This window comes from Octopus bimaculoides, chromosome 10, assembly GCF_001194135.2.
Source record: "Octopus bimaculoides isolate UCB-OBI-ISO-001 chromosome 10, ASM119413v2, whole genome shotgun sequence".
NCBI classification, from domain to species: Eukaryota; Metazoa; Mollusca; class Cephalopoda; order Octopoda; family Octopodidae; genus Octopus; species Octopus bimaculoides.
In genome coordinates, this window is record NC_068990.1 from 64443852 (window position 1) to 64456474 (window position 12623).

Genomic DNA, 12623 nt, shown 5'->3' on the forward strand with positions numbered 1-12623 from the left:
ATATATATATATATATATATATATATATATATATATATAAAACCAAAACTGGAATTTATGACATTATTTTTAATTCAATAGTTACATTACATTGATCTGATACAACATTGGAAATCCATTTCATAAAAAATAAATATCAATACTTATATGAATGTAATGAATTCATTATATTATAATTATATATATTTTTCTAAGCACTTATGTGCCTTTCTTTACACTAAATCCCAAAAACAGTACATCGAACACTTGAAATATCATCATATTTATATTTTTATATTTCATTAAGGGGACTAATATATTCATGTTTTATATTAATATTTATCTCCATGAAATAAATCTCCCATGGTGTATTAAAACAATTGTAACTACAGAATTAACGATAATACCATAAATTCAAGTCTTTGACTTAATGTATTTGTACTCCGCGAATAATCTACCTGACCTGGAATTTCAGTTACTACGAAAAGTTTTCTTCTGAAAAATAAACCTTCTATGGATATACAATTGATAGCTGGTATTCACAGAAATGCTTCCTGAGGATATAGCTTGGATTTTAATCCACTTTATCTTCTCTATCTTTCTCTCTTTCACTCTCTCTCTCTCTCTCTCTCTTCACACACACACACACACACACACATTATATCTTTAACACCTATATTCCATACTGGGATAGGTTGGATGGTTCAATGTGATAGAAGACTGTTTTGGCATGATTTCTACAACTTGATGCCCTCCCTTACATCAACTACTTTACAGAGTGTACTGGATTCTTTTTCCATAATAGTAAGTTTAACGAATTCACCATATATTTTTTGAAACTAACACCCACCACTCTCATTTGAGTGAGTATAGTGGGGAGAAAAGGCAGCTTTATGCTTGGTTTTAAATTTGTTGTGAAGGAGATACTTAGTTATCTTGCATTCTATGTATATATATATATAAAATTAGAATTGTAATTATATACTATATATCTAAAGTGTGTGTATGTGTTTTCTTTTATACTTTTCTCTCTTTAATGGTGTCCATTGAACCACAATATCCTCATCCTTACTTCAAAACAAAACAAAAATGTCTTCTTTGTTCTGCTTGTTCTAAGGTCATATGTAGGTATCACATGTTGTTGAAAGATGCATTGTATGTGCTTTCTCTATGAATTACCATCAATATTATTATAATGAACATCTTACTTAATGCTGTCAGAGTTATAACCTTTATGGTTTTCCCAACAACATTCATGTAAAAGGTGTGCATTATATACCCATTAATTTACATATGTGAAGATATGGGAAGAAGATCAACCCTTTAGCATTTAAACTTGCCATATCCAGCTCAAATATACTACCTTTTTGATGTTCAAATCATCCAGATCTGATCTCTCACAACTATCCTACAATGTCATTCTAAAAATAAGCAATCACATCATCAAAATCTCAAAGCTATGAGATAATGCGTGATTAATTCGAAACAATGTGAATAAAGAAGCATTACATTTAACAGAATAATCTGAATGCTGAAGGGTTAATGTGTTTATGATTTCCATAAGGGCTTTTGTTATAAGAGTCAGTAATGTAGTTCCTTTCTCTTAAAAATTGTTAGAATACAATTTGCCGAGAGTCCACTGATATACCAAAAACTACTGTTATTAGTTTAACAACTATTTTGCAATACTAGTATGGGTTGGATGAGGATTTATTTGAAGCAGCATTTTGTATGTAGTTTCCTTGTGGTTTTTTATGTAAGGTTTTTTTTTTTATTTCACTGATCTTTAAAAGCAGAGTCACTGGTCATAATGTCAAAAAAAAAAAAAATGCCAACATTATATTGCCACTTCACTTGTAAGCATTTGAGCAAAGTGGTAATATGATGTTTCCATTCTTTGTTGACATGCAAAACCATGGTCGAGCAAAGCTAATAGTCATGTACATATGCACATGTACACATACATGCACATACACACACACTCAACAGACTTCCAAACTATCTCCCTCTACCTATTCAACTCACAAAGTATTGGTTGCCTTGGGCTATAGCAAAAGACACTTGTCTAAGGTGACATGCAACAGGTTTGAACCTGAAACTACATGATTTCAGAGTGGACTTCCTAATTACAGTGCCATGCCTACACCTAGTAATAAAATCAGTTTACTACAATAAACATAATTTCTTTGTAATGATTGGATGAAGTTTACAAATATTTATGGGAAGAAACAATTGATTTTATTGACTCCTGTCCTGGACTGATTTTTAACCCTTTAGCATTCAGATTGTATTGTCAAATGTATTGCTTATTTATTCACATTATTTTAAATTAATCATGCATTATTTTGTAGCTTCAAAACTTCAATGGTGTGCATGTATATTTATAGAATAACATTGTAGAGTAGGTATGAGAGGTTGGATCTGGTCAGTTTTTAACACAAAGCAGATAGAATATTTGAGCTGAATATGGTCAGATTAAATGCTAAAGGGTTAAAGTCAAACAAAACATGCTGCCTCATATGCCAATATGTATAGTTGTTACAGAAACAATCATAAATGTTAGTATTTAAATATAACTAAATAGTCTTGACACTATAAATAAAGGAAAAGGGACAGTCATCTCAGAGAGGTCAATGCTTTCCAGAGCTCACTTATGCCCTAGGTTAGTAGTTCTTAAATTTTGTCTATAGCACCCATCTCCTCAGGGGTGTTGTGAGCTACAAGGGTAGGAGTTAGTGCAGCAAATGTCAAGAAGACAGTGTGGAGGCACTGAATGTTTAGCTATGTTGTGAATTTTCCCAGAAATATATTTAAGCCAGGTGCAATGTTTTGAACACATTTGAAATAAAAGAAATCCTTGTCAGAAATGAATATAAATAAGACATTGTAATAGTATTACCACTGAGAAGAAACACAACCGATGATTCATCTCGGTCCAATATTATTTTGTTATATAAGTCCTTATTGTAAATAATTTGGATAAGGTTTAACATAGGCAACTCTAATCCATGCAGACATCTAAAAAGAGGCACTTTTTTGATATGATACTATAATGTGGGTAATAAACAATTGTACAAAATTATCTTCTGATATAGGTGGTACTAGGGTTGTACACTTCAGCTGTATACATACATTGTCTCTCATCGTTTACCTCTTTCTATAGGATTTCTTCATTTTCAAGGATATCAGTAGATATCCTAAGGTGATATAGATTTTATTGGGAAGAATATAAAAATTAGCTTTTAGCTTTTCACTCTCAACTTTGAAACTGTACTCTGTTGCAGCTCACAGTGAGAATTGCAAAGATCTTCCGATCTTTGTAAGAAGAAAGTATTGTATGATAAGCCTCTCTGAACTCTACTGACAACTGGATTCATTCTGTCTGTTGTAATATTGATTAATAATAGCCCACAGGAGAGGATTCTGTATGCACTGGGTCAGCACTGGAAGCTTTGCATATGTGAGACATCAGCTGATGTAGGACTTGGATTTTTTTTTTTTTTTTTTGTAATTGTTTTAAAATTTTTTATAGGATCTTGGTTTCATATTAATGATGGAAAACAAATAGAAAATTGTAATGAATGCATATCCTAAAGATGTTATAGTAAACTGAGACAGTTATAACTAAATTTTGGATATGGCCATCTATTTGTGAGCAAGTGTTTGCATTGTAACAATTGGAGGTGATGTAGCATAAGGAATACATCTCTAGTGTTAGTGCATAGTAAAATGCTTTACTTCCTTCACCATGTAAAGGGGTTAATAATGGAAAGGGTAACCATCTCTAAGAAACCATGGCAAAAATAGTATGGCCTATACAGTAACTGAGCTGGCTGATTTTTGCGCTGTCAGTGTGCAGGAAATATCAAATGACCACAATGAGTAGTGTTATTAGTCCAGCCCAGTGGTTCCCTGGGTATGGTGGAAAATTCCAAGGAAGTGTTGAAGAAAAGCGGGGCAATAATGGGGTAGCGGTTTATGTAAAAATTGGGGCAATAATAGGGTGGTGATTCATGTAAAAACAACAAACTAATGGGTTCATTGGGTTAAGTTTTATTTGTAAGATACAATTGCTTTGAATTTGCTTCAGATAGAGGTCTATGCTTGTTAGTTGGGGGTGGGAGCACTAGGAATATGGCCTGGGTGTCAAGGGGGCAGCAGCCTGGAAAGGTTTGGGAACCACATGGGAAAACAGCTGTATATAACTGTTTTTCCATGCTACACACTCATTCATACACACACAAATACATCCTTTCATATGTACATGTTAGTGTTCATATTTACATGTATGCTTACATATATTCATTAATGTATATACTCATACATTTAGGCTTTTCTCTAACAAGACTAGATTAGTATGTTGTGTCCCTATTGCTTTGTGTGAATCTAACATTCTCTCATCTGTCTTGGAGCCTTAAAATGTTCAATTAATTATGTTGGGTGGTGGAATTACTTTTTCTTTCATTCTGGATTTTTTGTCTCTTTTGTACATTTTATTTCCATCTTTTGTTCTCACATTTAAAAATTGCTTTATTAGTTAATAAAGTTATTTCTGCCTTTTTCTTTTAAACAATTTGACTTTGTTATACTTATTATAATTATGTGACACAATTGGTAGTGGGCTGCACGAACTGTCTTATGTATTGTTCTTTTACATTTTTTGTTCAATTCTCACTGGGGTAATAGAAATGATTATTATATTGTCTTCTATCATCATCATAAAAATATGTTAATATTTTGTACTTCATGGGGGAATATTATTTTCCTTTTGTTTGTAACATTGTCTGATAATTAATTCTTATTTTTATCCTTTTAAATGAACATTGTGTCGTTATTACTTTCATAATGACAATGTTAGTTGTTCCATGATGTTTTGTGTTGAATGGATTAGCAGGTCAGCATAACTCTGCAATATTGATCCCTTACTTGTTTGCAAGCCTACTTTGTCTTTGCACAGCATGAATCTTGTAATGTCCTTTTATCCCCTAGTCTATTTTGCCTATTTGTCTTACATTGTACATCATACCAGCACACATGGCTTTATTACAATACATCAACCAATGCTTTAATGTTTTTGATACCCAGTCATGATTATTGGGGTAAGATTTACTAAGCCAAATACATAATACACCTTAAGTATATATACATTAAAGATACCTTAATTTATGCTTCCTGGAATAACATCATCATGCAAGTTAATATTTCCAATGGTGCTAATATTTAAAATAGTGGACCAGGTGTGATGCTGAACAGTATGGTGGTCTCATTTCAAATCCTACTTGACTTGATTTTTTGTGGTTGATGCAATACATAGAAATAATAGACTGAAATTTATTCAATAGGATAAACTGATTTCAGGAAAATTGTTGTTGTCAACAAGGGTACGTGTTAGCTACTGTGGTCCTGGAAAATTAACAGGATAGCCACAACTTGGAAATCTTTAATCATAGGTTTACTGGACTAATACTAACCTACAGCTAAACAACATTGATATCATCTAGAAAAAAAAAAAAAAAATTATCATAGGCACAGGAGTGGCTGTGTAGTAAGTAGCTTGCTTACCAGCCACATGGTCCCAGGTTCAGTTCCATTGCGTGGCACCTTGGGAAAGTGTCTTCTATTATATCCTCGGGCCGACCAAAGCCTTGTGAGTGGATTTGGTTGACAGAAATGGAAAGAAGCCCGTCATATATATATATGTGTATATATGTATATGTTTATGTATATGTTTGTGTCTGTGTTTGTCCCCTCCATCATCGCTTGACAACCAATATTGGTGTGTTTACATCCTCGTAACTTAGTGGTTCAGCAAATGAGACTGATAGAATAAGTACTAGGCTTACAATGAATAAATCCTGGGGGCGATTTGTTCGACTAAAGGCAGTGCTCCAACATGGCTGCAGTCAGATGACTGAAACAAATAAAAGAATAAAAGAATTATTCTTACTGGTTTAACAAATTTTCAGCTAGACCGAAGTACTTTGTAAAATATTTTTATGGAATTACAGTTGTCAGATTTCTGTAACTCCACTGTCTGGAGCTTGAATTCCAAATCCTTGTTCCTGGAATAGCTGTTTTGGAATATTCCTCATGCTTTTGTAGTAATAAATGACTGTTGCTCATGTAGTTTCCTCCGTTCTGTCCAATTGCAAGTACTTTTCACTCATTTAGTATTAGTTCTGTTTATTATTATTTCATTATACTAGTACAATTAAAACCTAACAGTATACTGTAGCATGTGATATTATTTATTCCGTTGTACTAAAAATGACCAATCAAAATAATTTATTATTTTTTGGTCATAGCATGATGGTGGGGAGGTGGGTATGCATTCCAGCTGTCATTTTAAATGTTAGATCTGGCTGTAACACTATCAATTTGGTATTTTCATTATTTACTATAATAAACATAATTATTATCGCTGAGAGAGTGCCTTGCAAGTACAGAGGCATCTAAAACAACACATGAAAACAAGTACTAGCTACCAGGTCATAACTCATCTGCAACTAAGGGTAAATTTTTTTTCACCCCCCCCCCAATTCATCATTAACAATTTTCAGACATCACTACCTCCACTATCATTATTGCAACTTCTACAATCCACAAGTTTGTCTACCATTAGTAACACAACCTTTGATCCTGTCTACAATAACCTGCAAAATCGTCACTGCTTGCACCCCAGACCACAACCTCTACCATCATCACCACTATTGTTACTGCCACTCTATCACAAAACTAATATTAACTTGTCACAAGGGTGACCAACCTTCAATTTTGATTGTCATCTTGTTCTGTTTAAATAATTAAGAATAGGTTCCGATTTGAGCTTCTGACTGAGTTACGAGGTAAAAAGTTCTTAGTATTCCCAATTATTTTCATTCACTGATTGCAGTTTGTTGTAGTTGCATTTGCATTAAAATATTCAATGGAGATAACCAGTATGTGAGTAGTGGAATGAATACAGTTGCTGTTTCAGGGTTCGGATCGAAAACCACAAATATTTGTCTTGACAAGGATTCCCTCTCATATAAACAAGTGTAAATATATGTATATATACACATGTATATATACACACTCATTTATAACTATCATGCGATATCAAGACTAGGAGATACAAATGCACACACGACAAACTTTTTTCAGTTTCTTCTAACAAATCAGCTCGCAAGGCTTTGGTCAGCTCTGGGCTATAGTAGAAGACACTTACCCAAGGTGTCACGTAATGCATCTGTCTGTGTGTATTGTATATTGGTGATGCTTATAGCATTAATCTGTGACAAGGGACAGAATCCCAAATTATAATTATTCTTATGTATATTATCAAATTTCCATTTTCACGATCCAAGACGTTCATCTTACTTCCATTTTTCCATGCTGGTGTGAATTAGACAAATATAAATTATTTAGTTATTGTTATACAATATGCCCTTCCTGTCACTAACCCTTACATGGTTTTTCAAAGGATTTTTTTTCATTTAGTACATTTTCAAAAGTTAGCAGAGGTTTTGTTGATAGAAATGGCAACAAATTTCATCATTTGTAGCTCAGTACTTTTGCAAGCAAAGTGACAAAAGTGAATACTCTCTCTCTCTCTCTCTCTCTTTCTTTCTCTCTCTCTCTCTCTCTCTCCCCCTCTCTCTCTCTCTCTCTCTCTCCACCAAATTCACTCTCAAGGCACTGTTTGGCTCTGAACTACAATGGCACTGAACCCAAAACTACATGGCTGAGAAGCAAACTCCTTAACCACATAAACATGTCTGCACTTGGAAATTTTCTTGAGATTTTCTTTAAAAATTCTCCAGATTTAAGTGTGAAATGTGTATTTAAAAAAAATATCTTTTTATGTCATTTATATAAAACAGGAATTAGAAATTAGGATTCATAAAAGAATGTGAGCATATTGAATTAGGATGTACAGGAAGAAAGTGTAAGAAATAATTTGAAAGTCACTTAGAAATTAAATCCAGACACTTGGTATAAGTGGTTTATGCTAGTTCTTGTTCATCAGTTCTTAGCATCATATATAATTGAGACAGCAAATATTGGAAGTTTATACATAGATCATGATTAATGAAGCTTTAGAAGTAGAAAGTTATACATTTCTGCTCTATGGGGAGTAAACTAATGGTGGTGATGTGTCTATAAATCTCTACACGTTTAAAAGCATATATATTTATTTATATTTTTAAATAAATTTTTGTTAAAAATTTGAAGAATTGCACATTTATAGCTAGCCTTTCATTATAATCTGATAGACTAAAGCTAGTAGTTATTTATGTATTTTATCCATGACGGAAACATTTGTTGTTAGCAGTATCATTTGAACATGTGGTCTTAAGACAATATGATTTTCAATACATAAACATCTAATGCTAGATGGCTTGACAATTTGACAAAATAGAACAGTCTTTAGGTGACAGAAGCCAAATCCACTGTTAATCCATAGAAAGATACATATGGGTCAACTAATGACTCCAGACAACTTCATAGAACATACTCACAGACATTTTAGCTTAAACATATGTTAAGAGAAATGGTGTTAGTAGTGAATTTATAAATATACAAACATGACTGTACATGCTCACTGTCAAGTATACTTTGCTCCTCACATTTCTAGATCCATTTTCTATGCTTGTCTGGATGAGGTGATTTTTCTGTTGGACAGTTGTTTAATAGTTGTATACCCTTTATACTGTGGAGGCGCAATGGCCCAGTGGTTAGGGCAGCAGACTCGAGGTCATAGGATCGCGGTTTCAATTCCCAGACCGGGCGTCATGAGTGTTTATTGAGCAAAACCACCTAAAGCTCCACGAGGCTCTGGCAGGGGTGGCAAACCCTGCTGTACTCTTTCACCACAACTTTCTCTCACTCTTACTTCTTGTTTCTGTTGTACCTGTATTTCAAAGGGCCAGCCTTGTCACTCTATGTCATGCTGAATATCCCCAGGAACTACGTTAAGGGTACACTTGTCTGTGGAGTGCTCAGCCATTTGCACGTTAATTTCACGAGCAGGCCGTTCCGTTGATCGGATCAACTGGAACCCTCAATGTTGTAAACGACGGAGTGCCAACCCTTCATACTGTTGTAGGTGTTGAACTTGCTTTTTGTCAGTGAAGTAAACTGGAGCAAGCAAAAGTTATGTATCTTGGTTGTAGTGAGATTTGAACTTAATATTTTGATATGTTAACAAAAGTAAACCCTGTGTTGTTTCGATGACTGAGGAGAGGGCTGAGAGATTTTAGAATAAAGCACAGACTTGTCATTCATGTAGTTTCAGATCAATAAATATCAAATCTGTATATTAAATTTTTGTATATTGATTAAGCATATTACATAGTTCCTGATCAATGTAAGCTCCTGAAATAGGCAGATATGCACATGCTTGCTCACAAACATACAGACAGGGCAGACATGTATACATAGTCACATGCTCACATACACAGCTGCACATATTCTGTGCACATGCATGTGCACACGCACACATGCACACACACACATACACACAGAAGCATATAGAAAGAAACAGGTATACATACATAGGTAAGCAGGCTGAGCTGGATTGATACACATAAACATACATGCAGGTATGCAGAAATGCACACTCACACACACACACACACACACACACACACACACACACTGAGGGAGCTAAACACATGGGTAGAGGCAGTCAAACATTTACTATCATCAGCAGCATCAACAGGAAGTTTGGTGTTCAACTTGTACCAGCATGTTACATCCATATCAGTGCTTCGACAGGCATCTTGTAAGATGCACTTGACTGCACAGTGCTGGTGGTAACAACAACTGGAAGATGGTTTGAGTGGTTTCCATTTATCTTCATTACTACTCCATCATTGCCTCCACTACCACTGCCACTAGAGATTTTATGTTTCAGTAATTCTTCTTTTTCAAATGATCTTCAAGCAGAACATTGCAAAAGCACTTTGATGGCGGCAGCGGTGGCTGCAGTGGTGGTGGTGGTGGTGGTGGTGAAAGTTAACAAGAAACAGTTAAAGGAAAGTCTCTAGGCAGTGCAGTAGTGGTTGCAGTGGAGAGGTTATGTGAGAGGGAGTATTCCAATTTCTTCCTTTTTTGGCTCTCCGCTTACTCTTCTCTGTCTCCCATTCTCTTTCACTTTCTTCCTCTCTCTCTCAACTGGAGGAAAGAAACTGAGATAAGTAGTGAAGATGATATATCTGTAAACTCTTCACTGACTCTTCATACCCTTCTGCTTCTACATTTTCTCACCAGCAACCTACTGACTCTGTTAAAACAGAAGGAAGCAGAAGAAATACCACTGTCACAAGCACATCATTCCATTCAAAAACATTAGCTAGATCGATAAGGATACCAGATATCTACCAGCAGCCAAATCCAACCAATATCTAGATCAGGAAAACTCTATCTCCCAAATGCAATTCCTGCATGCACACACGCACATGCACACACACACACACACACACACACACACACACACACACACACACACACGCGCACACACACATGCACACGCACACACCATTCAGATTAAATTTGATATGACAGTATTGTTTCCAAGCAAATTAATATCTGATTCGATTGCATTATGCAAGATGCAGTTTAGCCATTTAAGAATGCACAAAAACTATTATAGTCATTCCTTGTGTATTTCTTAATAGTATGGTCTATTATGAAGTATCAAAAAGTTTTGTCACACTTCTGCAACCAGATTACGATTTCATATGATACTTCATAATAGTCTACATTGTTAAGAAATAAACAAAAGTTTTTTGTTTGCATTGAAATGGTTAAAATCATTCTTCCATGATGTAATTTTTTCAGTTTCAACACATGGTCTCAGTTCCAATTATTTACCAAACGATTCCCACTCTGTCATTTCTGGCCTGCTGACTCACAGACTTGTTTGTTGGTAAAGTTTAAAAGAATTAAAAGGAACTTTATTGATAGTGAAATAAGAGTAAAACAGGACTGCAAAATGGGGATAGTCATTGGATCTTTTCAATCCTGAAAAGATCCGAATAAAGTAGTATTTACAGTCAATATTTTATTGTATTTCAGGAAGATCATTATGCCAATAACAAGCACATGCACTGGTTCTATATTTCACTTCTTTTATTATTAGTAGTAGTCAACTAGTTAACCATTTAACCAATTAACTAATTGATTCTTTGATTAATCATTTGGTCAATCAATCAGCTAAGTTTATCACAGTTCTTTTGTCATCATCTGCAACTTCATCAATAAAATGCCTTCCCTGCTTGGAGTCTGTCAGTCATGAATAATGTTGAAAAATCTATGACAAACCTAGTTGATTGATTGATTGATCAAACTGGCCATATTAACTAATTGATTCTTTGATTAATCATTTAGTCAATCAATGCCAGCATGGAAAGCGGACGTTAAACGACAATGGTGATGATGAGTATCCTTTTTAAGGATAGTGCTTAGTGGTGATTTAGGTTTAACTTGATGTCTAAAAAGATAGTACTTAAGTTATTTTAAAGTAAATATTATCTTTCTTTTTAAATAAAATTCATTTATGGTTTCTAAATTTGTTCAGGTAATGTCCGTTTGTATTTTAAAAAATTGCATACTTACCTATCTACAGGCTTTACGGTTTAATCTTTTTTTTTAATATACTAATCCGATGTTGAATTAGCTAAAATTGGAGTAGTTTTTGTGCTTTTCTTTTTTTCTATAACTCTAACCTCTTAATTACTGCAATGTTCTGTTCCATTGTCGTACTTTATCTAAACCTTGTTGTGGGATTTATTAACATACATGCAGAATCTGCCAAAAATAAGGCTTATGTATGTGTTGTGAATACTTTTATCATTCATTCTGCACACTTTCCTGTATCATTTCAAGTCAGTTGAATTAGGTGTTCTTAGCATTCTGCAGATTTTTGAATGTTTGTCAAAAATTGCTCTTCATACAAGAATCATATGCATGTCATATCTTGATCTGTCAGTTCTGTTAAGTTTCAAACCAAATTTCCTGGAGTGCGCATTCAAGTGACATTGACATTATTTCCAATAATCCAATTACATAATTTTTTTTTATCTTAGTTCCTATGATTCGCAAATTTTGCCATCCCCCTTTTTGTCTTAAAAGCTTATATAATAGTCATGTTTTACATGTGTTTCAACATGTCTAAACATTTTATCTATGAGCTGGCACATAGAACCTAATTCTGCTTTATATAATCTACCAAGGAAAAAATGCAAACTGTGCATCAATGAATTAACAAAAACAGAATATTAAAAACATCATATGAAACAAAATTCTAAATTTCTATTATAGTTAATATATATAAAGAAAACAAAATACAAAGAAAGAAAGCAACATTAAATATTAGGCCCTAGTATTCCCAGACCTGCTCTTTTCAAATGGTTATCATCTTTCTAAAATGTTAAGTTTTTGACAGTTACTTTTAAATTGAGCTCCCAAAGTTGATCAAAAGCTGAATTATGATTTTCTAAAGGATTGATGAACTTTAAAGCATAACTTGACAGCTTTTTGATAATAATAATAATAATAATAATAATAATAATAATAATAATAATAATCCTTTCTACTAAAGACACAAAGCCTGAAATTTTTGGGGAGGGGACTAGTTCATTACATCGACCCCCCCCCCC

The 12623-nt window shown here is 33.9% G+C and overlaps 1 protein-coding gene across 3 annotated transcripts in view; it reads left to right on the forward strand.

The window, feature by feature from the left end:
- Nucleotides 1-12623, forward strand: part of LOC106879764 (syntaxin-6) — a 151900-nt gene that overhangs the window by 67021 nt on the left and 72256 nt on the right. The gene's annotated exons all lie outside the window — the stretch shown is intronic.